We start from the raw sequence: 26,788 nt of genomic DNA, 5'->3' as shown, positions 1-26,788 counted from the left end.
CCTGCTTCTCCTCTGCCTGATGCGCCGATGACTCCCTCTCTGAGGGATGAACCGACATGCAGATCGCGGCAGAGATCGCCTCTATCAGATCTTCAGGATGAAGCTTGGACTTAGTTTCCAGATGTTGTCAAACAGTATTTTTATAAGAGCCTAAAGCTGACAGGTTAGAAGCTTCAATACGCAGGGTGACATTGATCAGTTGGATGGATAAAAAAGCCTGACATCATGCCGCATTGTTGTACATTACTCCGGTAGTCCTTTTTTTTTTTTTAAGGATTTCTTCAACACTAGTTTATTTGACAGAAATCTGACTGTAAGGGGGCAGAGAGAGCGGAGCGGGGGAGAGAGGCATGGGCCCAGCGAACCGAGGATTGGACTCCAGGCTACCCTGGTCTACAGTCTCTATATGCAGGGCGCCACGCTAATCACTGCACCACGCAACACCCCTATTGCGGTAGCCTATGCTGACATTTTCAATTTCTCTTTGGTAAATTATTTACATTTTTATACAATTTGAGCTTTCTGACAAATTCATCTAGTTCACCTTCTTTCATTTCCTTGGAAAAGTCAGTTTTGTCACGTGATTGCGACTAGTCAACTGGCCCAGAAAAAAGTCATTGCAGAGAAAAGAATCGACTAATTGGTGCAACCCCTACCTTCAATCCCAGTAAACATAGTGTACAAAATGCATCTGATGTGAGATGTTGTAGAATACACAGCAATATAAGCAGTTGTAGAGCTGATTTAAAAGCTTGAACTTTATGTGAGATTTTTAAAACCTGAAGAGGAAAGGATGTAGGTTTGTAGAATACTACCAGAGCAAAGCAAAAGAAACATTTTATTTGGATTTGGTCTATTAAGATAAAATAAATGATGATGGGCTGATAAATGTGGGGATATCTAAGCAGTTTGGGGTCAAGAAGTAGGTGGATTTAAAGTTCTGAAGACAGGATGTATTTTTTTCTTTGAACTCAAACCAGAGTAGCTCACTGAAAAAAACAGTGAGCTACTCTGTCTGAGGGACATAAGACATAGGCTAAGGGACATAAGACATAGGCAGCATTTTAACTTGTGATCAAGTACAAACTTCAGATACCAAAACCAAGTGAAATCAAGCATGCTATCTTAATGACAGATTGTGTCTATGAGCAACAGCAGGCATATTGGCCTTTGCTCTGTGAGCTCTTTGAGATGAATTCCAAGGTAATTCTCAGATTCTCTTCACGCTGGTCACACAACTCAGTCACATGCTGTTCATACATGATGGAATATCAGTCATACGCTGACGGAGTTCTTCAATCTGTGGCCTTCAACACTCTTGGCCGCGCTGCAACAGGCACGTCCTGGTCACCAAACATCTGTCATCGGCATGCAGCTCCGTGGAGGTCTCCGGCTCCCTGTGATCCCATCTCCTCTACAGCTGTCAAAAATAATAATCAATCTTTCTTTGCCTCCTTTTATATTCGCTCTGCATATTTCGACTTGTCCTGCTCCTCCTCCTCAACATCTCCCCTCTCGTCTTTTAGCATGCTGAAATATATAACTAGCAATTTGCCAATCTCTCCCCTGTTGACACACACACACACACATACATGCACAGAGAAATACGGCTTCCAGACCGCAGGAGCTGCCGTGGTGTATAATGACAGATAATTGGGTATTGTGGGTTTGCCCTCGGCAGCAGGAACCAATCCCAGTGACAACCACTTCTCCATGACCCGTTTGCACGCGTGTAGATGTGTACGTTGTGTGTGCTCACACAGGCATGAGTTTTGGCGTGATTGCGAGCTGACTGTGTACAGCCTGTACCTGAAAGCTCTCTGTATAATTTTATAGTTGCTGCTGTATTTATGTCAACAAAGATAAGCTGTAAAATTATAGTTTGTATTTTTCTCTGTATGCATGCATGTTTGCATCTGTGCAGTGCTATCCACAGAAACTCAGGGACTGTCGGTGGAACTCCATCCATCTTCAGAATGCACAGTTGATGCTTGTGCCCAGGATTGAATCTTGTGTTTGTTTGTTACTCATTTTACAATCACCATCCATGATTAATGATCTGTCTGTTTGCCGTTTGAAAAGGGCCCATTGGCTCTAAACAGCGGAAAAGATGTTTTCTGTTTTGTTTTACACACTGATTGCCTTATCAAAGACAACTGTAGCAGTGCCAGGAGAAGAGAAAGCCTCGCTCTGATATTCTCTCTTTTTTATTCACTCCTTTTTGCTCCTTTATTGCGTCTTTGTTTTCTTGTCACTTCCTGCTCTATTGCTATCCCTTCCACCCCCTTGTTTTCTGTTACCCTCTCTGTTTGCTCCGACTCTCATTTCCTCTCTTTCAATAGTGGGGAGTCCTTGGAAAAAACAAAATGAGCTTCTTCATGCACGTGTGGTTGTGTTTGTGTGCGTGGGGTAAGGGGGGGTGTGCGTGAGGGTGTGTAGCTCTGTAAATATGATCTTTTTTGTATTGCCAATACATGTTACAATAAAAAGTGAGCACTTGCGTGTGCATGTGTGTGTGTGTTCACCCAGAGGGAGGGGCTGTGTACTTCATCATAACAGCTTGCTCGATATTCCAAAATGCAATTTCCTCGGAGTGAAAAGAGCAGGCTGGGTGTTCATCATCTGCCCTCCATTCTTAGCGTTCGATAAAAACCTTCTTTAAGACCACTCAGCTGCTTTCTCATTTGTTGTTTAGTCTTTTTTTTTTTTCTCTTTTGTCCCGCTTTTGTTTTCATTCTTTGTGATGCTTGGATGCAGAATTGCACCTTCCTGCCAGGCAGCAGATATGTCTCCAGTGCATTACTCAAGTCCACTTTTCAACATGTTATTTTACTGTTTCTGTTATGCTAATAAACATAACAAGCTGAAGAAGCAAAATTCAGTCCAGCTAAATCAAATTTTCTCAGAAGTACAAAAAGAGATTTACAGAGACACACATGCTTCAATACAGCCAGAGTTGTCGAGTCCCATAAACTTTTCCACATTTTCTCATTCTTCATCCAACAATGTATTTGATTGGTATAATGTAAAATACCAACAAGATTATTAAGTGTGGTTTACCTATGACCCCCATACACTCACCTCGCCCCCACACACTCATGCATACGTTTTCACTTTTGCTCAATAATCTTAAATCTCAATAAGTCACACTTAATCTGTGGTTGTAAATTGACAGTATCAAAAATAAATCAGTGTGAATGTATACTTTTGCAAGACACTGGCACTTTCAGCTGAATATTGTTTGTGAAGATTAATCACAACACAAAAGGATGTTTTAGAGCTTCTCAGGTAAATTGGTCATTTCAAAATGTAAAAGCTCTTAATTATCTTTTCTAACAGTCAATAAGAGGGAGGTTGATATTGTTAGAGCTAATTCAAAACATCTACAAGAATTAATCAGTCAGAAGAGGGAGAGAGAGAGAAAAGTAAGTAGGAGCAAAAAAAGTTATCCTTGTTTAGCCTTTTAGTCAGCAGCCTTTCCCATAACATTCCTCTGACTGTTTTTGCAGTCCTTGTTAGCTGCATTAGGGTCTCCATCTATGAAATTATGCTTGTAATTGTCCAGGTGCAACCAGGGAAGTTGCCATCCCGCTAACAAGGAGCCAAGTCGCCAATGGTTAGCAGCCAACTGCATAAAACTAATGACTGGAGAACTGACAAGTGCCAGGACAGCGCCTAAAGGAAGAAAGGGATAATGATGCAGTTTGAGCATGAAACACATCTGTGTGTATGCTGCAGTCAAAAATGAACCGATTCACACAAGTAAAATGCGGTTTTAGATTAAAATAGTTATCAGAATTATATCAGTTCTCAGTGTTTAGAGGGATCTGTCAGTGTGTTGAGGTAATGTTCTGCTTGCCTCCTGCCTGCAGTTATGGCCTTCAACAACAACAAAACCTGACAAAGATGTTGTGATGTGTTTGAAAGAAAGGACATACTTTAAGACAGAGAGGTCCACTTTGTCTTAGCCTCTGTTGGATCAGACATTAGCTTTAGCCTCCAATACCAACTAATCTGGATTTTTATTAAATGAAGACACAGAGACAGGACTGCAGGTAAAGATTAAATCTTTATAACCATATATATTAATCTCCCTTTAAAAATTCCAAACTATGTCTTTAAAACTACAAATTCTCATCTAGAGCTTAAAGGAAAAAGAGTTTTTCTAATATTAATGCTTAGACTCTACTTCGTCTGGCCGTACCATTAGGGAGGCATATGATCTGCGGCTTGTTCTGCAGCGTGCGTTGATGACTCAAACATGCAGCCATAAAAAAGTTATCATCAGCAGTAAGACAGAAAAGTACAGCAATAGACAGTCTGCCTCGCACAGAGCTTCGGTCTCAACATTAAGTCAGTGTGGGATTGCATGACAAAGCAGAAGAAAAACAGCCTGAATTCGCAGAAGAGCTGAAGCCAACGTTCACACAAGCACCAATGAGATTTAATGTTTTTCTGCTTTTAAAGTCACTTTAAATATTCATGAAAACATATGAAAACATTTTTACTTTGGGCCTAAAATATTATTGCATCATTTGTGCACTGAACTGTACGGGCTGATAAGAATGTACTGGTTACGTTTATGTACATGGTATAAACCATTAAGGTTCAGAGATTAACGCATTGTGTCTGTGTCTGTGTGTGTGCATATGTGTGTGCTGTTATTAGTGGGTTGCACTTTGATTATCTGTGATGCTGAGATTAAAGGCAATTATTGAAATGTCACGGCTTTAATGGGCCACTCCTCTGTAGCTCGCTCACAAGTCAGGAGTTTAACCTTCAACAGCAATGAAACGAGAACATGCTCTCTGGGAAAGTCTGCCTTGTATTTTTGTATCATCTTTTTTTAGTCATTGCATCTGATTATTTTCTACTTTTCCCACTTTGCAAGTTTCCAAACACATATACACTTAATTGTAGAACTCTTGGCATATTTCTAAATAAAATACTTGCAGTATAATTTCAGTGTGTGTTCCAGTTTTGCTTCTCGATGTTATTATTGTTACTGGCATAATAGAAGGGAGTAGAAATTAAACTCCATTTTATATTTATGTGGTTGCCTCTAGATGTTCCTATAATTGCATAACATTTCATAATTTGCTGAGTAAATATTTAATGGTTTACATAACTAGTTAAAGTTTTGTTTGTGAGGCTTTAGTGTTGATTTGAGTTGATTTTCCTTGATTCTTGTTCTTTAACCCTCCTTCAGTCTTAAAAGACAGCTTTATTTGAACCCCATGAGCTTTTTACTCTATTACTCTGTGTGGGGCCTGGCAGGGTCAAACTGACCCCACGTGCGCTTTCACATGGTTTTTTTGTGTGTGTGGTTTCGGAAACTGACGGTCTGATGGGACAACTTCCCCATTATTCGACCATGACATTTGCGGTGTTTCTCCTGAGTGTCGTGCTAAGAGCATTGGAGGATTAAATGACAAAATAACTTTTCTTCTCTTGTAATTACCAAAGGACATGAATACTATTTTGCAGGAGACATCCAACTAATAAAACTAAAGAGGCTGAGTTTTATTAAACCCACATGGAGACTTCAACAAAAAGAATTGAAATACATAAATAAATCATCATCAGCAATGCATTTAGTCCAGAAGATATTATGTGAAGCATATATCTCTAGGAGAACCAGTTTTAGTTCTCTGTTTGTGCTTTTCCAACACTGAACATTAGTAGCATTGAGGTTGCTTAACAGCCAACTAACATGCTGATTACATTTCCTTCTGACATTTACTAAAAAAGCAGTGTAGCTACACTTAGAGGTGCATGTTTGCTGATTACAGCATTTTAAAGGCTACGTGAGGTTTTAAAGGATGAGCTGGGACAAGGAATGCTAAGAAGCCCAAACTCCCATGTCAGAATGTACCTTATGCCACATTAAAGGTCATATATTAACATTTATACTTTTCAGTTGTGTTCATGCTTTTAACTGACAGTAGAAAGTCAGTTAAACAGACAAAAAATCTGTCTAAAAATGTGAAGGAAAAAAAAACAAGCACAAAGCAAATGAATGTTTTGAACTTCAAACACTTTAATCCATAAAATCATTTCCACTAAAGATAAATCCAGTGATAGCAAGATGTCAAGATCAGATTTCTGTATTTGAAGTAAAGATGTGGATTTGAGAAGAATGCAGTCTGCAGAAATGTTATCTGAGTGCAGAACAGTGTTTTTTGAGTCTCTGAGCTAAAGGGAAAAAAAACAAACAGCACCCCATGGTGGATTTTAAAAGCTTTCTTTTGTGAGCCTTGTCTGCTGATCACAGTTGCAAATAAAAGTTTGTGATGAAAACTGTGTTTATAAATGCTAACATTCTTACAGGATTATAGGCCTAATTTCTGCTCAGGACATGAACAGTTTTGTTACTCTGATGTACACAAGCCTCTGTGTTATCCCCCAAACATCTATTTCTATAACAAGTTTATTTACATTAGTGATCTATACAGTAGTTTTAGAAATCTCTCATTCCTCTCCACATAATTAGTTTTTGTTGTACCTATTAAGGTTTAGGTGCACAGCAGTGATGCAACTGTTAAAATGTTGGGTTTTTTTCAGACATTTTTTTTCTTATTTCATCCAAACTCTATAAGTCTGCTTGCAATTAGTTAACTCACACCAAGTTTTTGCACCTAAATGTCACCTGAAGTTATTGTCAGACATACAGTAATGTGAAGAAAGTTAAAATGCTGATAAGCATTCTGGCTGCTGCTAAAGTAAAACACTTCTCATTTGGATCCAAAACTGTGAAAGAAAACTTCCAACTGAAGCAAACTGATGTGGTTACACATCCAGGAATATTATTTTGAGAGAATGGGATGTTAATTTAAAGTGATTTACAGACCTCAGCAAACATGCTGTAATGGCAGAAAACATAAAAATAAAAAAATAAAAAAAAAGAACACTTTTAAGAAACAGTTTTTTTAAACCGATAAACTATATAATCATTAAATATTCCAATGACAATACAACTTAAAATGTACCCATGTTTTACTCACTCTTTTCTTTGCAATTATCATAATGTGTCCACACAGTAGCACTTCAGCCACTCAAAATATACATTTGCTTTGGCCATCAGGGGCAATAATAATCCATACACTAACAATATATTGCTAATATATAATGTGAATACGAGACATTTTAATTGGATTGCTGCATAAAAGCAGTCCTTGTGCAATATTGTAAGAACATCTGTAATTTTAATTTTTTACAGCTTTACTCTGACACAACAGCTGAGCAAACTCTATAAAAGCAGCTATAAAAATTACAAATGGCATCAGTTTCCCCTGTGCAAAAACAAACAAGAATCTGAATAGAGTTAAGCAGATATAAGTGAACCTGCCCCCTCAGTCTGAAAATAGACAAAGAATGGAAATGACTAAGAAATGTTTGTATGGGTGGGTGACTACTTTGCTGGATACAAATAGCTAATTATCAACTGATTTATACATAAAAGTTAAGTGAAGGTCAAGTAAAGGACAACAAAGGAATCAAACTCATGAACGATGTAGGAAACATGGACAAAAGCAGATTAACTGAAGCAGCAAAGCTATAAAACAAATCAAGCAGAAACAATCAAAACTCAGACTAAAACCCTGCAGATCAAACGGTTTCTGTTCATCGGTGACCTGCGTAGGTCAAACTCACAAAATATCACATATCCATCTGTATTTCCACATATGCACAAATATCTGTATTTTTATGCCATCAACTAGTTATCTGTCTGTACTGTGTTTTTAGGATTATTTTTATCAACAAATTTTGTTATGAAAATTGTTAGAAACGCTTCGGTGCTTGGATACAGTTTAGTTCAATACCAAAGCAATTTCTGTATTAATTTGTCACTTGTTAGTGAATATTTTAAAAATGTCAGTCTTTTAAAACATCAATGCATCTATGAAGTGCTAGCTAATAGTCACTTAACTCTTTGGTTCTACAAACTGTTTTTTAACAGCTAGGTCACAGCCATCCCATGAAACATGTTTTAAAAGTTTCCCCGTTTTAATCCAGCATTCCTTTTTATGTATGTGCAACGACGACCTGCTGAGATTCTTGCCTTGCAGCTATTAGCAGGATTTTATAACCTTCATCTCCGGTTATAAACTAGACTTAAGATTACAATTAAAGATGACCTCATGCTATGTTAACATCAGAAGATTGCATGCAAAAATTAATTGAAATGTTTCTTTTAAAATGCATATATTCTGAATGAAATATCTAAAGCTATAAGATAACAAACATCCCATGCTATTTGGCCCAGTTTTAGAGCTTTTTCAATATCCTCTCATATAATAGAGATCCACTTCCATCTGTGTTTCAGTGCAAGCTTTGGGGATATTGTGTTAGGTTAGTGACTGGATAAAAGTGTTTATAAAGGAAAGTTCATGCATGACTTAAAAAATCATTGAAAACAGATAACTGAATGGTATGTGCTCTTCATCCGCAGGCAGCTTTTGAACCAGAAGGGCCATGCATGGTGAACATGATGGATTTTTACACACAAAAAGCAGGGCAGACATGCAAGAAACGTCGAACAGTAGATCCCATACACTTTCTTCCAAAAACTACAATATTGATAACCTTTGAGCTTTTTCACATTTTGCCCCATTATGACCTCAAACTTCAATGAGCACAAAGTAGTCTATACATAAATGTGAATATGGAAAGAGCTTGTCTTACAATTGTCAAATCAAGAATGTATGGTTTCTGTATTCAGCCCACCAGGAAAATATAGTCAGGAGATGCAACCAAAACTCTGGTAACTCTGGAAGAACTGTAGAGTTATACAGAACTAACTCTATGCAGAGCACACTATTTCCCCTGTATAACACTGTGGTTCCAGCAACTTTGGGAACGCTAGTCAACATTGTTTGGGAGATAGATGAACCTAAATAAGTAATCCTGAAAGAATAACTGTAAATAGTTTGTGAAAACTTGAGACCAGTATGTAGAGTCCAGTGAGGCACGGACTCTAAACATACACCTAGCGGTACCATAGTATATTTTATCAAAACATATTACTTAGATTGGCCCTATCAAAGCCCACATCTAAGAATCTGTTGCAAAGTTTCACTATTGATGATCAGACACTTCAGCCAATCTGATTGAGTTTAAACTGTTTTGACAAGGAAGAATTGTGAAAAGTTTCCGTTTCTAGATGTGCAAAGGTGGGCAAGTCCACAGTAGAAGATAAGTGAGAGGACTAATGAGAGAGCACAGGTTGCTGGAAAGGGTCCCTATGCCATGGTCTGAAAGAAGACCATTCACCTTCACCTTCAGTGGAGAGGAAATTAGATCAGAATAACGACCAAGAAACAGGAACACAAAGGCCTTAGGAACACTGTTGCTGTCTGATGACATATATGTTGTTTGCTGGAGGTGTTTTGCTGCTGGTGATATTGTCTTTGGTGTAATTCAGTTTTTTTTTCTTTGTTGCAAAAACATAAAAGGATAGCACCTGGTCTGATTTGTTGATTGAGTTCCTTTATTTAGTTTCCTTTGTCATTCTCATATTGTACTCTCTTTTTGATACCACTGTTTCTTCATCAAGTTGTCTTTTAAACTCTTTAGTTTCTTACCTCTGGCCCATAGATTTCTTAAAGTTGATGTCCTTTCTTCATTTTATCCCTGCCTACATGACTGGAATGCATTTGAATTTGCTAAACAATGCTCTGTAACTGCTGGTGCAACAGAGAGCTTACCGAAAACTTTATTAAAACTTTATTACTTAATCAGAAGATAATTCACCGTTTTAATTTATTTAGCATTCTCTGACTATCTCGTATTTAAATTAAACCTCTGTGCTTATATGCTGATGTTGCTGTATCAGTTCGGACTGGCTCCTAGATTTGTTAAAGCTCCTTTCTCGTGATATTTGAGTAAAAGACACAAATGTTATTTGGTGTGACTTTGTCAGAATGTTACATTTTACAACAAAGCGCCAGGATGTTCAATTTATTCTAACACCAACGCGTTTAAGTGCTGTCAGACTATTCAAAAGAAGTAAATAACATTTAAGAAATATTTGATCAACCAAAATTGTACCCACTTGATTTGTTGTGGTTTAAAAACTGCAAAGATTTACTAGCGTTTCCTCTTCCTGTATAAAGCATCGAGCAATACACTACTCCCTCTCTGAAACATGTGGGTGCGCACTGCCAGTCAGCTGGCAGAAAGAAGTTTCCCACACTTTTTCATCACTTGGAATAGGACCTGAATACTCTCTTTTAGTCTTTATACTTAGCTTTTCTTTTCTTTTACAACTTTCTGTTTTTTCTTCTGTCTCTGTCCAGACTGTTTCCATTAAACTCTAATGGCTTTATGGAAGTTGCAAACTGTGCCAGAGAAAAGACAAAGACAGCATGATGCTTGTTTCGCCTCACCACCATGTTAGCCACACTAATCATGTACTTCCTTGAACTAACTGTGTCATTACTGCTGACATTATCACTGGTGCACGGGTATTTTCAGCATTTGGAGACACAATTTTCATCTAAAAATGTCAGGTTAGAAAAATCTGGTAAAGTGTAATTAATTTTTGAGTTTGTCTCACTTTAGTATTCTATTCATTGTGCTTTTCTGAAATATGCAGCATGGCTCATTACACAGTTTGTTAGACTATTATGACCACAAAATTATCCTTAAAAAGGTTTTTAACAGCAAGACACAATTCTCACATCCAAAGCATGACTATTTCTTTCTTGTGGAGCCCTGAAATCCCCTCCCCAACAAACTCTTTATAATGTCCGTAAATCTCAATCTGAAAAGCATTGGCCTTAATAACAAGAAGCATTCAGGCAATATTCCCAGCTTATCAAGGAGCTGCTGCTTACTGGAGATAAGATCAGCTCCACTCGTCTCCGGAGATAAATTGTGTCTGTGATTGCCGCTTCTTATAATCTTCAAACCCTCCCAGCATTATCCCAGATAGCCTGTTGCCAAAATTCAGCAGAGATTTAATTTCAAACTGAGTTTAATTTCACAAAATAATCTAGACAAAAAAGAATAATAATAAAAAAAGAAGAAGTTTGCAATGGAGTGATATGGGTTAGGTCAGATTTGAGTTGCACAGTTGTTTGTGATTGTTTTTATTTGACTAGTACAGAATTATGACAAATGAAATTCAGTAATATCTGACCCCTAACATTTCCCTTATTCTCATGCATATTTTACCTCTCAAGTGATGATTGCACATAAAGTTAAAGATATCTTTTTTGACTGCTTCCTATGCAGATCGGACTGCCACCCTTCTTCGCTCCCCCCCACCTCCCCCCCAAATCGCTTCACAGGCATTTCGTTTGTCTTCTGCATCTTTAAATCAGCACCAGCTTCCCTTGATCCACCACACCGGAGGACTCAGCAGTTACCTTACCGAGTCATAGACACGCTCACACCGACACGCACACCCCTTTACACACATACCGGGCTGGAAATTACTGGAGCGAGAGAGCAAAAGAGAGAGAGAGGGAGAGAGGAGTTGATAGGGAGAGAGAGGGAAGCAGGGAGGGAGAGAGGTTGAAACAGACGCACGGTGGATTATTTTGGCTGCTGCCACGGTGGATGTTGTGCAGGCAGACGGTGGACGGAGAGAGCGTGAATCTGTCCACACTGAGAGCTTTATTTTATTCTCTTTGTTTCCAGCGACTGTTCCCTGCATGGTGTTGATATGGTGAGTGTCTTGAGATTTTGTCTGCAGCTTCTGTTATTGTCTTGCATGCACAGCAGCTCTTAACTTCTTCTTATAATGCATTCCCATGCTAAGAAGTGATCTGCGGTTATGGAGTCAGTGCGCGTGCTTGTAAGTAAGTGACACTTAATATGTGTCCTGTCGCTGATTAGTTGTATTATGAGTGTTTCAAGTGGCCACTGTGGGATTTAATGAGAAATCAGTTTTGCACCTTGGTGTGGTAGTCGTGAGTTCATACAGATGTCAGTTTAAGCCTGATCCATTGTATGTATTACAATCTGACACCATTTTCTCCTATAATTTTCTTAATTTAAAACTTTAGATCAGAATAAAATGTTTGCCAATATCTATAAAAGTGTCCTTCTATACAAAAGTGTTACCCGGATAGTTTCTCTACATTTCTGTTTAATGCAATGCAAGATTATTATAGCACTTCCCATTGCTTCAAGCCAATTCCTTAAATGAGATTTTTAATGCTGATGAGAGATTAAGGAGGCTCCAAACAGCTTGTATTCCACTGGGGTTGCTGCTCCCCACTCGAAACCTGCTCAGAGGTAATATCTCACGACTGGATCCATGCTCCTGGCACATCACCTAAAACCCTTTAGTGGTGCATTCAGACACTGGGGAGCCAGTTGGTCTGTTTTTGGTGGGCACCGTGAATTGAATTGTGGGGGATTCTAATTTATTTAAACATGTATCTGGTTTTTTTAAAACGGGGTTTTGATTATAGCCGTAACAGGATCTCCATAGGACTCTATGATCATCTTTCTTTCTACAGGATGCAATGATAGCTTTCTGTTCTGCTGCAGTTCCCACGTCTCTTTTTGCCACCTCTGTAACTCAGTGACCGTAATGTGCTGTAACGTGCTGATAACTGTGGATTTGACAGCAGTCAGCAGTCTTGCTCAATTGCTGTCTGTATAGCACCCGCTACAGACCTCGGCTCGCGTACAGATCAATCACGCAAGTCTTCTTGTAGCAGTTAGGTGTGAGCCTATAAGATTGAGACATGTGCATGGAGAAAACATATGTGGCTCACATACCAGCTCCACATTTGGAGGGTGTCGCGCTCCAGAAAAATTTTTACCTGCTCTGGTGGGCTTTGTGAAGTTTTAAAAATGAAGGTTCCTAATGAATGACAAAATATTAGCATGGTCGCTAAAAAGCCACTGAAAGTTTGAATTATTTAGATCTAATCAATGGAAAACTGATTCTGATTTCTGGAGAATTTAATTGATGCATCTGTAGATTGTAGGCATATTTTTTAAAAAGCTAAAAATGACCTCTTTCTTTTAAATGATTCTGTAAGCATTGTAGAATAATCTTGCCCAAGTTTGAAAAGTTCAAACATTTCACTTTTTTGTGCTTGTTTAACATTAAGGGAGACCAAATGAAATGTTATTGCAGATATGATGAATGATTCATGAATCTTAATCTGTGTTTAAAATAATCTCTGTTCAGGTCTGATCTGTTCAAGTGTTTCAGATTTTTGATCTGGGGGCAGACATGGGGACTCACACCGCATTTAAGTTGCAAACATTTCAACCTATGCTGTGTAGTCAGAGGTGAAAAAAAGCCCATCATAAAAAAATTTATAACAAGGGTAAAAAGCAACCCTCAAGTCTGACAGATACATGTATACTGTCCTTTTAAAGGACGAGTTTTAGTCATTAACCAAATTAATAATGGTTACACAATCTGTTTATGTTTTACTGTTAATTCAGTGTCAGCACAAAGACATTTCTAGTTTTTCAAAATGAAAGTAAAAGTAGAAAGTCTTCCTTTTTGATTCATTCAAAAAGGATGCTGTATTTTTATATGCTTTATATTGTACTGAAACACAAACATTGTAAAGACACTAAAGTGAGATACTCCCTGCTTTACTTCAAAATAAGAAGAATTTTTGTTATCTAAATTATAATAGACTTACAGTATATATGTGTGTTTCATATATGTAGCACATACATGTATGTACCACATATGTATATCTGATGTATGGAGTTAGAGAACTACTTTACTGCTCTCTGTATATACTCCTGGTCACATTAGGGAGGTGGGTCTTAAGCTGTTATGTACGACCTCAACTTGCTGCACTCAGGTCAGAGGTGCCTCCCCACATGCCATGTTTGAGAATGGGCAAGTCCTACCCTGACCAATATTTCAGTGCGTTCATGTGCAGCGTGTTTCTGTGTGCATGTACTTGCGTGCCACTGCAGCTGTTTCACCTCTCTGAGAGATTAAGTTTCACAAGATGTGATGGATGCCACTGTCTGCAGTGCCAGCTATAAGTGAGAGGATTTCTGCGCTCCGCATGTTTGTCAGTGCAAACAGAGCCGGGACTGGGATTCATGTGTGCCTCAAACGGGCCAAGTCATCGCTCTGAGGGCTGGGTCAGGCGATGAATCGGAGAGAGGTGACGCTAAGGTCAGGGTTGTTTGGACTTGGGTTGGTAATTATAGTGGCAGAGTGTTTGGTTCCCACAGACCAGCTCAGTAGAAAGCAGAAAGACTGGAACAGGCCAGCAGGGTCAATAACAACAACCCTACTGAGATAAAAAAAAAAAAGAAAAGTTTTTTGATGCCTTTTTGAAAACCTTTTTTGTTGCCTGAGTATGCATGCAAGCTGGAGACTAAATAGTAGGACTTCTTCACGAGTCAAACTGTAGGCTACATGTAACCACTCTCAAAAAGCATTTTTTGAGAGAGAGCCTCGTGGTGAAAAACGGCTCTTACAGTCTCATGCCTCAACCGCAGTTAGCCAGCACCCAGCTGTGTCGATGTTAGCACAGATGACGGGACAAAGGCTCTGGAGGAGTGAAAAGAGAGAAAGAAAAGCTGAGAAGCATCTATGGTATTGATTCACCTAGCAGTTGGAGGGGACAGCTTCCAATCTGTCTTGACCATCCTCATCACTGGCTTGTTGGGTCGCCCCAAGACTCAGCCTCCCCGTCTCGTTCTCCCTCTGATATCTAGATTGCTCCCTGATCTCACTTTCCCTTTACTTCTCCAGCATCTTAGCCTAATCGATGAGATTTGTTTCTGTCATCTTTTTGTCCCATTTGCTTGTTCTTCGCTTAATCTATCAGCTTATATTACGGCTATTTTTTTGCCTGTCGCTTCTTTTCTTTCTTCCCTCATTTCCCAGAAGCTGTTTTTTTGTCTTTTTTCATCTGTCTACCTATCACACAATCATTCCCACAAACAGCCTGTAATTTATAGCAAAGAAGTCTTCACCTGTGGAGATGAGCATATGGTAAGATATTAAAAATTTAGCTCAAGCCTTCCCCCACTTCAACTGTTCTCCGCTCTGCCAGGTTTGTTATCCCTGTTTGTGTCATTTTTCCCTCTACTCTCCCATTGGGATTTTATTGGAGCTTCTTTTTTTCCGTGAGCAAAATCTTTTAGATATATATTCTTTAAACAAGGGTTTTATTGAGGAAACCCTATACAGAAGCAGCGTGGCAGAGGAAAAATATATATTGTTATCTTAGGGAAACTTAGCAGAGTTCTGCCTATTATTCCAGACACAAACCATTTCCATCAGGCATGGGCCAGTTGCTAGTCTCAAGGAGTGCCAAGATTTTTAAAAAAGTACAGCTTTTAAAATCACAAAAAAATATCTGTCACATTATCTGAACTCCTTTTTAGGGGATGTTAAAAAACCACTGGAGTTCACAAAGATTTTTACTTTTTATCGCCTATTGAAACATGGAGTAACTCAGATCGACCTCAACTATTGGTGCCAGCTGCCATGTTTTCCTCAGTTGCAAGAAAGACAAATTTTGGTTTGAAAAGATTTCAAGTGATAAAAGACACACGGAAATTTAAAAAAGTGGCAACTATAACTCTTGTAAATAAAATGCTTTTCTACCATTGGCAAGGAAGAGTTGGTTTGTTAAATAGTGGTAAAGAGTAGAATAACAGACCTATTAATTAATAGGGATGGGCAAAATTAAATTTGAATTTGAATTTGATTTGGAGTTATCCAGTTGTGTTTAGTCACAAAGATTGATGTAAATACGGAAATCATTTAAAATGTGCCACAGTCTATTGCTGTTTTATTTTCTCCACACTTGACTACTGTAAAGCCGTCTTCATTGAGATCCCAACTGAGTGCAAGGAAACATGAATGCGTAACACCCATTATATAGTCGCTCCAGTGAATCCCCTTCACTACAAGAATTGAAGAAAACATCTCTCTTCAACCACCAGTGCATCCATGGAAACACTCCGTCCTATCTAAAAGAACTTCTCACTCCACATACTTCAACACACTCCCTGTTTACCACACACTCAAACTGACTTATTCTCCCCAAGACAGAACTACACACCATGATTGCTGCTCCCACCAAACTGTGGAACCGACATGCTGAGAATGTAATAACCTACACACAGTTCTTAACATTATCTTAAGACATTTAATTTTTAGCTGGAACCATGTCTTAATTTAAATTGCTAATGTTTCTGTGCTTTTGTAGAAATTTGAGATTTACTGTAAACGCGTAGTGTGTAATAAATAAATGAATTATTATAAATATGATTAATGTTAAAAGTGCGTATTGTCAGAGCCCCACAAACACAAATACTATTCTAAAAAATAAACTTAACCATCATTAAAAAGGATGCCTCCGTACATATGAAACTGAGTTTGACACAAGCTGAAGAATGCCCAACCATGCTTTTCAGGGCACATGTTGATTATATATTTTTGCTTCAGCTTACGAATAAAAAAATTAATAAAAATGTAAATGGTGATAACATTTTCATGGTTAATATATGTCAATAATGGGTGCCTAATTTTCTGTATTGTTGCATGACCCTTTGGTCTTTGTTCAGTAAGGAGCTGATAGAAACAGAGGAATGAGAGACAGAGGAACAGACGGGTTTTGTGGTTCGGAGGTTCCCCTTTTTGAACCTCCAACCACCCACCAACCCCCTGCTTCATGATGGAGCCAAGCGCAACCACAACAATTTCATTTTCCAGCCACACTTATACACACAAAACTCCCAGAAACAACCAGAGCCAATCTTCCAAAGTCACAGCCGAAGTGTTTCCCTCCTTTTTCTTCTCCTCTCAGTTTAACATTTTATTATCTTGGTCTTCTTTTCCTTTGCGCTCCTCTCATATTATTACTTTCTCATCGACGCTGCACTCCAGCTCCCTCGTCTCCGATCCCCGCAGCATGCATGATGGCTTTACATAGCAAACTAGCGCCAGACCACAAAGCCCATATTTTCCCTTTATAGCTTTCTCCTACTCTTTCAGACTTTCTCCGTCTCTCCTGCTTTTCCATCCCTCCTGTCTACCATACAGTTTAATCTGCAGTAGAAGCTTAAGAGCAAGCCTGCAGGACTTCCACATCACTTTTTCTTTTCTCTCTCTCTCTGCCAGAGAATTCAGTTCTGTTTGTGGCCACATGGCCCTTTCTGTCGACTCTATTCCACCGCTGTTTGTTTTATCATTTATTCATTTTGTTTTTTTGTTGGTTTTTTTTGCCTGCTACTCTTTACTCTCCTTTATTGTTTCCTCCTCCTTCTCCTTACAAGTGGTGGCTGAGTGACATGTGTTTGCATTACATCTCATTATTCCCTCCTTTAATCACTGTCACAGAGAAACAGCGGTAAAACCCAGTTGATATCTGTGAAATCGCTTTCAAAGAGTTTCCCTTGTTCCTCAGTGCACAGATGCACGGATACAGCAGTCAGCCAGGGTTCGCTCCAGTTTCAGAAACTGCGGGATATTAAACTTTACTCGATAAAACTGGCAGCCGTCCAATTGTTTGTTCCTTCCGTTTTTCTTTGCTTTTAGTAACGTCTTTGACACCCTGCTGTCATCACTGTCATATTTTCTGGGACAGCAATTGTCAAGTGTGGGCAGTTGAACGGTTTGAGTTTTCTGCTAATGTCTGGAACTTTGGAGCAGCTACTCATAGGAATAGGCTGTCTGGTTGATTAATTAATGTGGTTTTCATTTAAAGTGCATGAATATTAAATTACTTTCCATGTATTTTTTGTAGAGTCTGCTGCTACGTCTGCAATTGATGGTACCCCTGGTAAAAATGTGTAAAAGAAATTTGAAAAGAAAAATAACTAAAAAAAGCGAAACTTTTATTGCGAAAGAGATATTTGGACTTAATCAACTTCCTTACTGCCTGCGCAATTGAGACGAACTAAGCTTTGTTTGTCACAGTTTCATGGCTTAATTATTTTTGAATATAAATATGGGCAAAACTAGGCAAGTGACTTTGTCCTTGTAACTATTACTTTAAGATCAACACAGAATTGTACGTTTTCTTGTCTTAAAAAGGACTTTGTGTTATATTTAAAACCAAGAGAAACAGAAAGTTGTAGTTCAGTCTTTCAAAGTTTTTCTGCATTTCAATCTCCTAAAATGTTACATTATTTCCTAAACTACAGCAGAAACACCTTTTTGGGGAGAGGGGTTTGTTTTAAAAAAATATTTATTTCTTGCTTTTCTGTTGGTCTGTTGACTGTTCTTTTTTGTCTTTCATCTCACTTGCTACTATCCAGATGTTACAGACACGTTATGTCTTCTAATTGGGTGATTGCTGAAGGCAAATGGTTTTCATTGTTTTGAAGCACAGTATGCTTTGCAGAGACTCACATACTTGAACATTTTGAAAAGCCATGCCTTATTTTTCTCACACTTCACAATTTATGTTGGCCTATGAAAAAAAAATGCACTGATGTTTGTGGTTGTGGCTCCTTATCTTTTATATCATTCTGTTTGCCCTCTGCTTTCTCCCGTCTGCTACTGCTTCCAAAATGCAGACTGGAAACAACCTCAAGGAGCAACATAAACCCTAAACATTTCAGGCAATTAGGCAAGCCTACCTGCTTTTTCCATGATTTGTTGAATTAAAAATAAATAAATCTCCTGAGAATATTTTTACTAGATTTTTAGACAACCAATTGCCACCGGTCGTAACACAGCAAGTTCCCTCGTGGCAGAGCTCTCCAAAACCACTGTGAATCTTTTACACACAGGAACCCAATGGGTTTTTTCTCCCAGTTTTATCAAAATGGTGCATCCATTTTTTCATCTGCTTCTTCCTTTGTTTATTTTCTTCCTTTGTTTATTTTCTTCCTTTGTTTATTTTCTTCTTTCTTTTTTTGGAAATTGAGGTGTTACAATCATGCATGTTTATTATGTGCATGCAGTAAAAACTGTTATTATCTTCTGTCAGCCAGTCCCTTAGCAGACACTTTAGAGAGCACAGAAAGCTGAAGCAGAGAATGAGTAAGGATATAAATAAGCACTGAGGGTGTCATGTGGGCACCTAAAATAATCACTCATCAGTCACCTCCAACAAATTATTGTTTTAAATCATCCCCTGTGTATCCATGATTAAGTCTTTCCTAGGTTTAGTTCATGTCTATCAAAAAACTCTGTCACTGTCAAATGAATCATGGACAAGGATGCAAATTTGAGCCTTTTCCTTTGTCCTTTTGTTTCTCTTCTATCCTGATGCCATTCATTTCCCCATCTCTTCGTCTCTGGGGGACTGAAAGTCCAACACAAATCCCATTTCTTGTTATTCATGTTCAGGAGTTATGTTCAGCCTCCCTATTTTCCTTAGACTCCCCAAGGCACCTGGGATTAAATGATGCGTAATGTGTGTGCGTGCATGTGTGTGTTGATGCTGTTTTTCTCAGCCAACTCTGTTAGTCTTTGTTCTGTGAGGGCTTACTGCGTGTCAGAGTTTCAGAAAAGACCTTAGATGGTCTAACGCCACAAGATAAAAGTGTGCTGAAATCTTGAAGTGTGCGTGTGTTTGCATGTAGATAAATAATCGCTTTGCATGCAACAAACATTTGGAATTACAACCCTAATGCTGTCCTAAGATGACAGGATGCCACAGGCATCAAGTATTACAAACCTGAACTTTAGTGTCATGCTGATTCTTGTGGATTGGATGTCTGTTTAAAGTGCTTTGGAAAAGTATTCGTAAACCCTAAACTTTTCAAAAAATATATTTATTTAATAAATGCTCTCCTTGCCTTGTCTATCAGCCAAAATAAATGGCCATGACTGGGTAGGACTTGGTTTAGAGCTTCACCACACTCCATTTTCGGATGATGGATTGAACTGTATGTATGTTGCATCTAAGTGCGGAACATTGTTTTATAACCTGACTTCAAAAATCTGAACAGTTTTAACTCACCACTCTGTTTGAAATGTAAGAAAATATGACAAAGTTTAAGAAGTAAAAGTACTTTTGAAAAACACTGTATGTTAGCATGAATTGAAGTCTGTTTTTGTGAATGGCCTGGTTTATGTATCATTGTAAATGTACTCGTCTCCCGTAAGTTGTCGTAAATTGGAAACATTTATGATTAGAGCATGCCAGTGCATTAGATAAAAATAAAACAGCACCAGCAGACCAGCTTCGCATAATCACAGCGTGCCCATCGCTCAACTTGTAAATATGTACCATGAAATCATTTCCCTTCCTCGCTAATGTATCCCAAACAACCTACTCAGCAAGCACCAGCTCCATTCCTGAACGGCCCTCAGACACAGGAAGTGCCTTAGCAGGTTTCTCAATGTCTCAATATTAAATTAGAGCCGTCATTTAATACATCCCCCCGGTGTAGAGATTGGCATCATTTTTCCCCGTGCATCCTCTGAATCTCCCGGCCAAAGCAAAGAGACACCTCAGAAACTGCCGGCCTCCCCCGGTCCCTCTCAACAAGAAGCTCCTGTAATAGCTTTATTGAAAATAACAAGGTTGTCTTCTAAAGTTACAGATACAGCTCCTCTTCTGTCTCGGTCTGAACATCAATAAGCTGTTACTTGAGTGCTTTTCAATTGAAAATTTTCCTGCAAGGATTTTATTTATTTATTTTCTCTAACCGCTTGCCAAGATATGCATCTTAATACTGAAGATAGTAAGGCAGTTTTCAGAGCCTTACATATATTTTATTCATATGAATTATAAACATTCTGGATGAAAGAAGATCGGTTACCACATAACAAACCCAGAAGAATGCATTGGTTTGAAGATGAATGGGCTGAGCTGTGGAGATAAAAACAAAATTATTCAATATGAATTCCTCGGCATCCACTCTAAGTCTTGAATTTATATAATAAACCAAGTTTCTAACTGTGCTGGAATTCTGGAGAGCCAGCTTTTCAAGCAGCTATTAGTAATATAATAAGCCAGCTACATATTTACTATGGGTAACTAACAAAACTATCAGTACTCTAATTTAGTACTGATCTGTATTGGTACAAATGTCACAAATTGTTGTAGTGACCAGTACATTTGCCTCGGGCAGTCTCTGCTTACAGATGCATTTAGAGCAACAGCAGAAAATGGGTAGGTAATGATACTTTCTTAAGCTGTCAAAATGCAGGATAGGTTGGTAATGAAGCAATGCAGAAGCTTTAAGACCCACCTGCTTGTTTTTTTACTAGCGGTGCACCAGAGATTTCCAGTTAAATGCAGTTAAAACCCTAGGGATTTATTTATCATAAAGCACACTAAATAAATGGCACAAGGCATTTAATTAAGTGCCTCCTGGTAACATTTGGTTTATTTGCAGAGAAGTTCAGTTATGTGTTACATAAGTATAAGGTCAAATGAGCAAGAAAACATTTTGAGTGATCAATTTTTTTGTCCCAATGCCTCTAGGAAACAGTTTAGTTCAATTTGGATTAAATGTTTTAGTTCAGGTAATTTTGATAAAGTCAATTTACGGCAAATATCATCTGTCCAGAAAAGTTTGGAATTTGCTTTTTACATTTACCATGTCTGGAGGAGTATGGCAAAAAAAAAAAAAAAAAGATTAAAGGAAAGATGTTAGGTTTTCTACACTTTTTTTCTTCAACTATTTTCTACAAGATAAAAATCTAATCATGCAAAAATAAATCCTGTATTGTTTTATGTATATTTAAATTATATGCTACAAACCTTCACCATCAACATTGCTACAGTTTTTAAATCTTTAGAAAGCAACAAATATTTAATCTAAAAATAAAGCCACAGTCTTTATTACACTCACATTACATTACACTTACATTACACTTCAGCAATCGAGCAGTTTGCCAAGATGCTAGGCTAACGTTAACATGTTTCCTTTGATCTGACTCATTATTCATTCAGCTCCTAACATATTTCAGTGATGTTCTAGGGAAGTTCATGCAAACATAACCATCAGAAAAAATCAATTTCCTGCTTCACAGATTTAGCACATCATATAATTTAAAGACTGGCATTTCAGCTGCTCACATCACAGCTTTTCTCTACATTGCCAGCTACCTTATCTGGAAATCCCAGAGAGATAAATGAAAAAATAACAATCAATGTGGATGTCCTTTATTACAGTATGTAAAGCTCCAAACACAAAAAAAGGTTGTAATTTCTTTTAAACCGCTTTTTAAAGCTCACTAGGGGTTGTCTGAAGGCACATAACCTCACAGACATGGAGAATTTATGATTTGTCAGAGACTGTGATACTAGTTACTTATTAATAAATGTTTTTTTTTGTAAATTTGGCATTTGTTTCTTTGTCATGTAGTACTGAATCACCTTTTTAAAATGCCTTTTCGCACATAAGTTCCACGGACACCTGAGCCAGGTTCAGTAATCAGCCAGGGCACAGATTGATCCCCTTTCCTCCTGCAGAGCTGTGTCACCTCCTGAGTCTGGGACTGTTTCTGCTCCCATCCAGGTGCACAGGGGTGTTTGTGAGAGTGTTTTTGTGTCTTAAAACATTTGCAACATGTACACAGAAAGAAATGCTAGATTAGAATATTGTCTGACGTTTCTTGTCTGAAGTTCAGATTGACTGATTAGAAACCGGCCTGGAATGCCAGCCCCGACTTAGTGTGTGAAGCCAAGAGAGACAGATGTGTTTGTGTGTGTTAGGGGTGGAGCTTCACATATGCATTTCACTAGATCAGTTGAATGAAAAGATTCATCTGTATGATGATTGCAAAGCCACATTTATCTGATTTGCATTCTCCAAACAGATCAGACATTGTGATCACCTCACAGATGCTATCACTCTGTCACAACCAGCAATGAGTAAGACTGTGTGTGACAAGTCATCCTCTAACAACCAGAACCTACACAAGTAGCATACATTAAGCCCTCCCTCAACAAATTGATCGGCCAGCACACGTTCGCGTTCTGCAGCCCTGTGATATTTCCTCCTGTTGTGACGCTTTGCTCATTGCACGCAGCCTCACAGATGATTTAGCTGCCTCTTGGCTGCGCTGGGTGGCAGCCAGTGAAATGGTGGGGCTCATTGTGGATGGCTGCTGGCTGCCATTGATTTGGCACAGCGTGTCTCTGAGGATACACACTGTTGCCCTGACGGCTTGGCCCAGAGAAGAGGGCTGTATTTTGTGTGCGTGTGTGCGTCAGATGTGCCTGATATAAAGGGAAGGGGATTGTAAAAGAGCATTTATTGGAGTGTGGAGGGACATGCTATGTGAGAACAGCTCTCTTAAATCCCATTCTGCAGGCTGCTTGTGCTAACTGTACTCTCCAAACTAACTCCCCTTTAGGAGAACCTAAAGTGTAGAGCACTAAGCAATGTTCAGAGTGCATAAGTTTACTGTAATGATCTTATATATCTATATATCTATATAGATATCTATATATATAGATATATAGATATCTATATATCTATATAGATATCTATATAGATATATATATATAGATATCTATATTTCTATATAGATATCTATATATATATATAAAGAAGAGAGAGAGGGACAAAAAGGTGAGTTGACATAGTCTTATTTATATTCATGTTGTTTTCCATCTCCTCTCACACTCACACACCCGCACGCGCACGCCCACACACTTCCTCTTCTCAGACAAGCATTTAAATAAAAACAAAGGTTGGCCAGCATTGGACTATAAATAATGCAGGAACACAGATTGGGGTCAAATGATTTGAATTCTCCGACACATGAGCTGTCTGTGTCCGTTCTTGTACATGTGCTGAGATTTACAGTAGGATCTTGTAAAAGTATTCACACCCATTGAGCTTTCTGATATTTTCTCCAGTTACAAACCAGATTTCAACACTATTTATTGGGATTTTATGAAACGGTATAAAATTGCATTCATAAACACAGGACAATTTAAGATATTTTTAAAGGTCATTACAAATGGCACAGGTTTGCATTCAATTCACTCCAATCAATATTTTCTTGTCCATCTTTTAGTACAAGTGTTTAGGTGATGTCTTGACCAGCATTGCACATCTGCAGGATGAAATCTTTGGTTATCTCCAGCTTCCTTGTACCTTTAGAACTGCCACGTTGCTTCACCATGAGGTTGGTGTGTATTCAAGGTGATGTTGGTTTTTCACCTCACACAGCAATTTTGCATGTAGTCCAGAAAAATTACAGCACAATGTGTAAGCCTTTTGCTTCCCTTTCAGGTTATTCTTTGTGTGTTAGAGTCACTGAAAATCCAAATTAGACACATGTGACAAATTGTGGAAAACCTCAAAGGGTATGAAAACTTTTGCAAGCCACCATAAATTGTCTTTTTGATCTCATTTCAAAATGAAGTGAGCAGTCCTTGTGATCATTTAGTGCACATGCACACTCATTACACACCGTCAGATATGGAGCCACGCTCTATGTGACGCTCTCTCTCAGTCATGCACACAGCTGCCACTGTATGCACACACACACGGGCTTTTTACAGACTGGTTCTTTCCTGATGACAAACCGTGACAAACGAGTCTGTTCAGAACACATTTAGGTCTCGTTGCATCCACACCCTCTCCCCTCTCTTCCTTCCTGTTCCACCCCCACCTACCCATTCTTCTCCTTTTCATAACTTCGACAAGGGCAACTCACCCATCGTTTCCATACACAGCCTCGATCCATCAGCTCACTGCCATAACCTGCCGCTGCTCCATGACAAATTACTTTTCGTGTGCTGATGCATTGGCCTATCAGACTTTAAAGAAGTGACAGATTAGATCATTATGCTCTTTTATACTTGTATGAGCACTATTTTGTTTTCTCTTAGGTTTTTTTTATCCGTTTTTATCAAACACTTGTCTGTGTTGTTCTATGAAAGAAACATATTTCCTTTTAAACTGTCTTGTCAAGGAAGTTGAAAAGGAGAACAGATGATTGTTCAGAGCAAAACACTTTAAAGTGGAAGCTTTTCTTGTTGAAGAAAAGTAAAGCCTCTTCAGGAAAACACCTGAATAAATTGACACGCCATTTCTTTTATGCATAAAGTACTTACTGTATGAAAAGCTTGACATAAAAACGACTGTTCTTAGCTAAATTTCTGAAGTGTATTAGTCATGGCAAGGTTTGATTCTTAGAAAAAACTTAGATTTTACAATGAAAAGAAGAAGTTCTGCCAACAGTGAATGGGATTATGGCAAACTCTCTAACCCTCAAGATAAAAATTACTCAGTCTTGCACCTAAAACAGTTGCATGTAGGCTGGGGCCAGTATGACATAATCAGTGAGAAAATCTTGATTGATAATCCATGCCATAGTATCAGGGTGTTACCACATAGTTATAAAAAGGTATAATTTCATTGATTTGTTCGCACTTAGGAATGTAACTGTAATGTTAATAGAAAAATGTCTACTATTTGTTAGAGCTGCACACTATTTTAATTCACTGTCATTATCATAGTATGTGTGTAATATTGCAAAGCACTGTTTATTTTTTAAGTACCATCATATTTAGTGCATACCAGTAATATATTGGGCCAATTGGATGGATTTCCAGTTGTCCAAATAAAAAATGCCCTATTTTAGTATCTCCGGTATTAAAGTTGACAAAAAGTGGTGTATCATTAAAAATAAATAAAAGAAGGATAAATGTTGGACAATTATTTTAATATCATCATTGCAACCTTTAGTAGTAGTATCCTAACAACATGTTGCTCTTTTATTGTACTGTTATTTGAATTTTGATACATAATTAGTAACCCATTTTTAGGTGAAAATGTAGCAATTGTCATTATGCTCTCTATGAGGTAATACTTTGAGTAAAACAAACAAGTATGAGGTTTTTAAGTTGAGTTATGTGTGAAGGGTTGTACTGATCATCAGGTGGTAGCATAAAATAGCGCAGTGTGTGTCCAACAAGCTACAGACGCTGTTGTCTGCATCAAAGTCAGAAATGTACCTTTGAATCGGTACATGAAGAGAATAGCAGTTTGTTTTCATCATTTCCTTGATTGTTAAGTGAGCATGACATGTAGGATAAGCCCACTGGAACAGAGAAATGTTTTGATGAATCCAATGCACCGACGAAGCTGTGAAGCTAATCCCGTGAAGAGAAACCAATGTCACACGTACCATAGATTGCAGGGAAGTTAAATATCTTTAATGTACAGTGTACTTTTAAAGAGACATTTAAAATGTTAGTACTAAAAGGGATAGCTCCTCACATACTGACTTTGTGCAGTAATTTCCACCATCTCTGACTCAAAACAATTCTAAATCTTATTGATTGTTCCTGTCTGAAAAACAGTCAATGGCACTGAATAAATTGCTCCCTCTCTGACTGTTATGTTTTACCTTTTGACTTCTTTTTCAGTGTAATATCAGTACATATCCAAAGTCATCTTTTAAAACCAAGTTCCACAAGCGCTTCACATCTCCAGGCAGTCATCAAAGCAATGAAGTTCCTGTTTGACCTTCTGGTAGCTTCGTTTATGAAGAGGAAAGTACGTCCTGTGCTTGTAAAGCGCTGTAGGGCTGTTTTTAAGCCAGTTTCCTTTACTGACTCCCTGCCTGAACCCTTGCTTCTGAATCTCTCATTATCGATGCGATGTTATGATTGACGACATCGTCAGTGAGGACATACATTGACAGATGGCAGCCTCTACATGACAGTCTGTGACATCAGTGGCTTCATTTGATCAGCATAAATATGCAATGATTCATTTATTTTCTATCCAGTTGCTATAGTACCCATGAACTGATCAATGTATTTTGTTTTGCATGGCAGAATGTGTGTATCTGTGTGAGAGTGTTCTCTGGAACTTTTTTCCTCAGCATTCTCCTAATGGCTTCAAGTCTCCTTTTTTTATTACCACAATGCTTCCCATCTCAAATGAA

The 26,788-nt window shown here is 38.2% G+C and overlaps 1 protein-coding gene across 21 annotated transcripts in view; it reads left to right on the top strand.

Annotated features, from left to right (window-relative positions):
• ptprdb (protein tyrosine phosphatase receptor type Db) overlaps positions 1 to 26,788 on the top strand; it is a 253,880-nt gene that overhangs the window by 128,925 nt on the left and 98,167 nt on the right. Inside the window, exon 5 of one of the 21 annotated variants that reach the window (XM_028016146.1) lies at positions 11,647 to 11,674. The exons of the other annotated variants lie outside the window; for them this stretch is intronic. The gene's annotated coding sequence lies outside the window, so the exon portion shown is untranslated. The remainder of the gene's footprint in view (positions 1 to 11,646; positions 11,675 to 26,788) is intronic. 21 annotated transcript variants of the gene reach the window in all.

The sequence above is a fragment of the Xiphophorus couchianus genome, chromosome 5, assembly GCF_001444195.1.
Source record: "Xiphophorus couchianus chromosome 5, X_couchianus-1.0, whole genome shotgun sequence".
Classification (NCBI taxonomy): Eukaryota; Metazoa; Chordata; class Actinopteri; order Cyprinodontiformes; family Poeciliidae; genus Xiphophorus; species Xiphophorus couchianus.
Note: the sequence above shows the minus strand (reverse complement) of the source record. Positions and strands in the feature narration are given on the sequence as shown.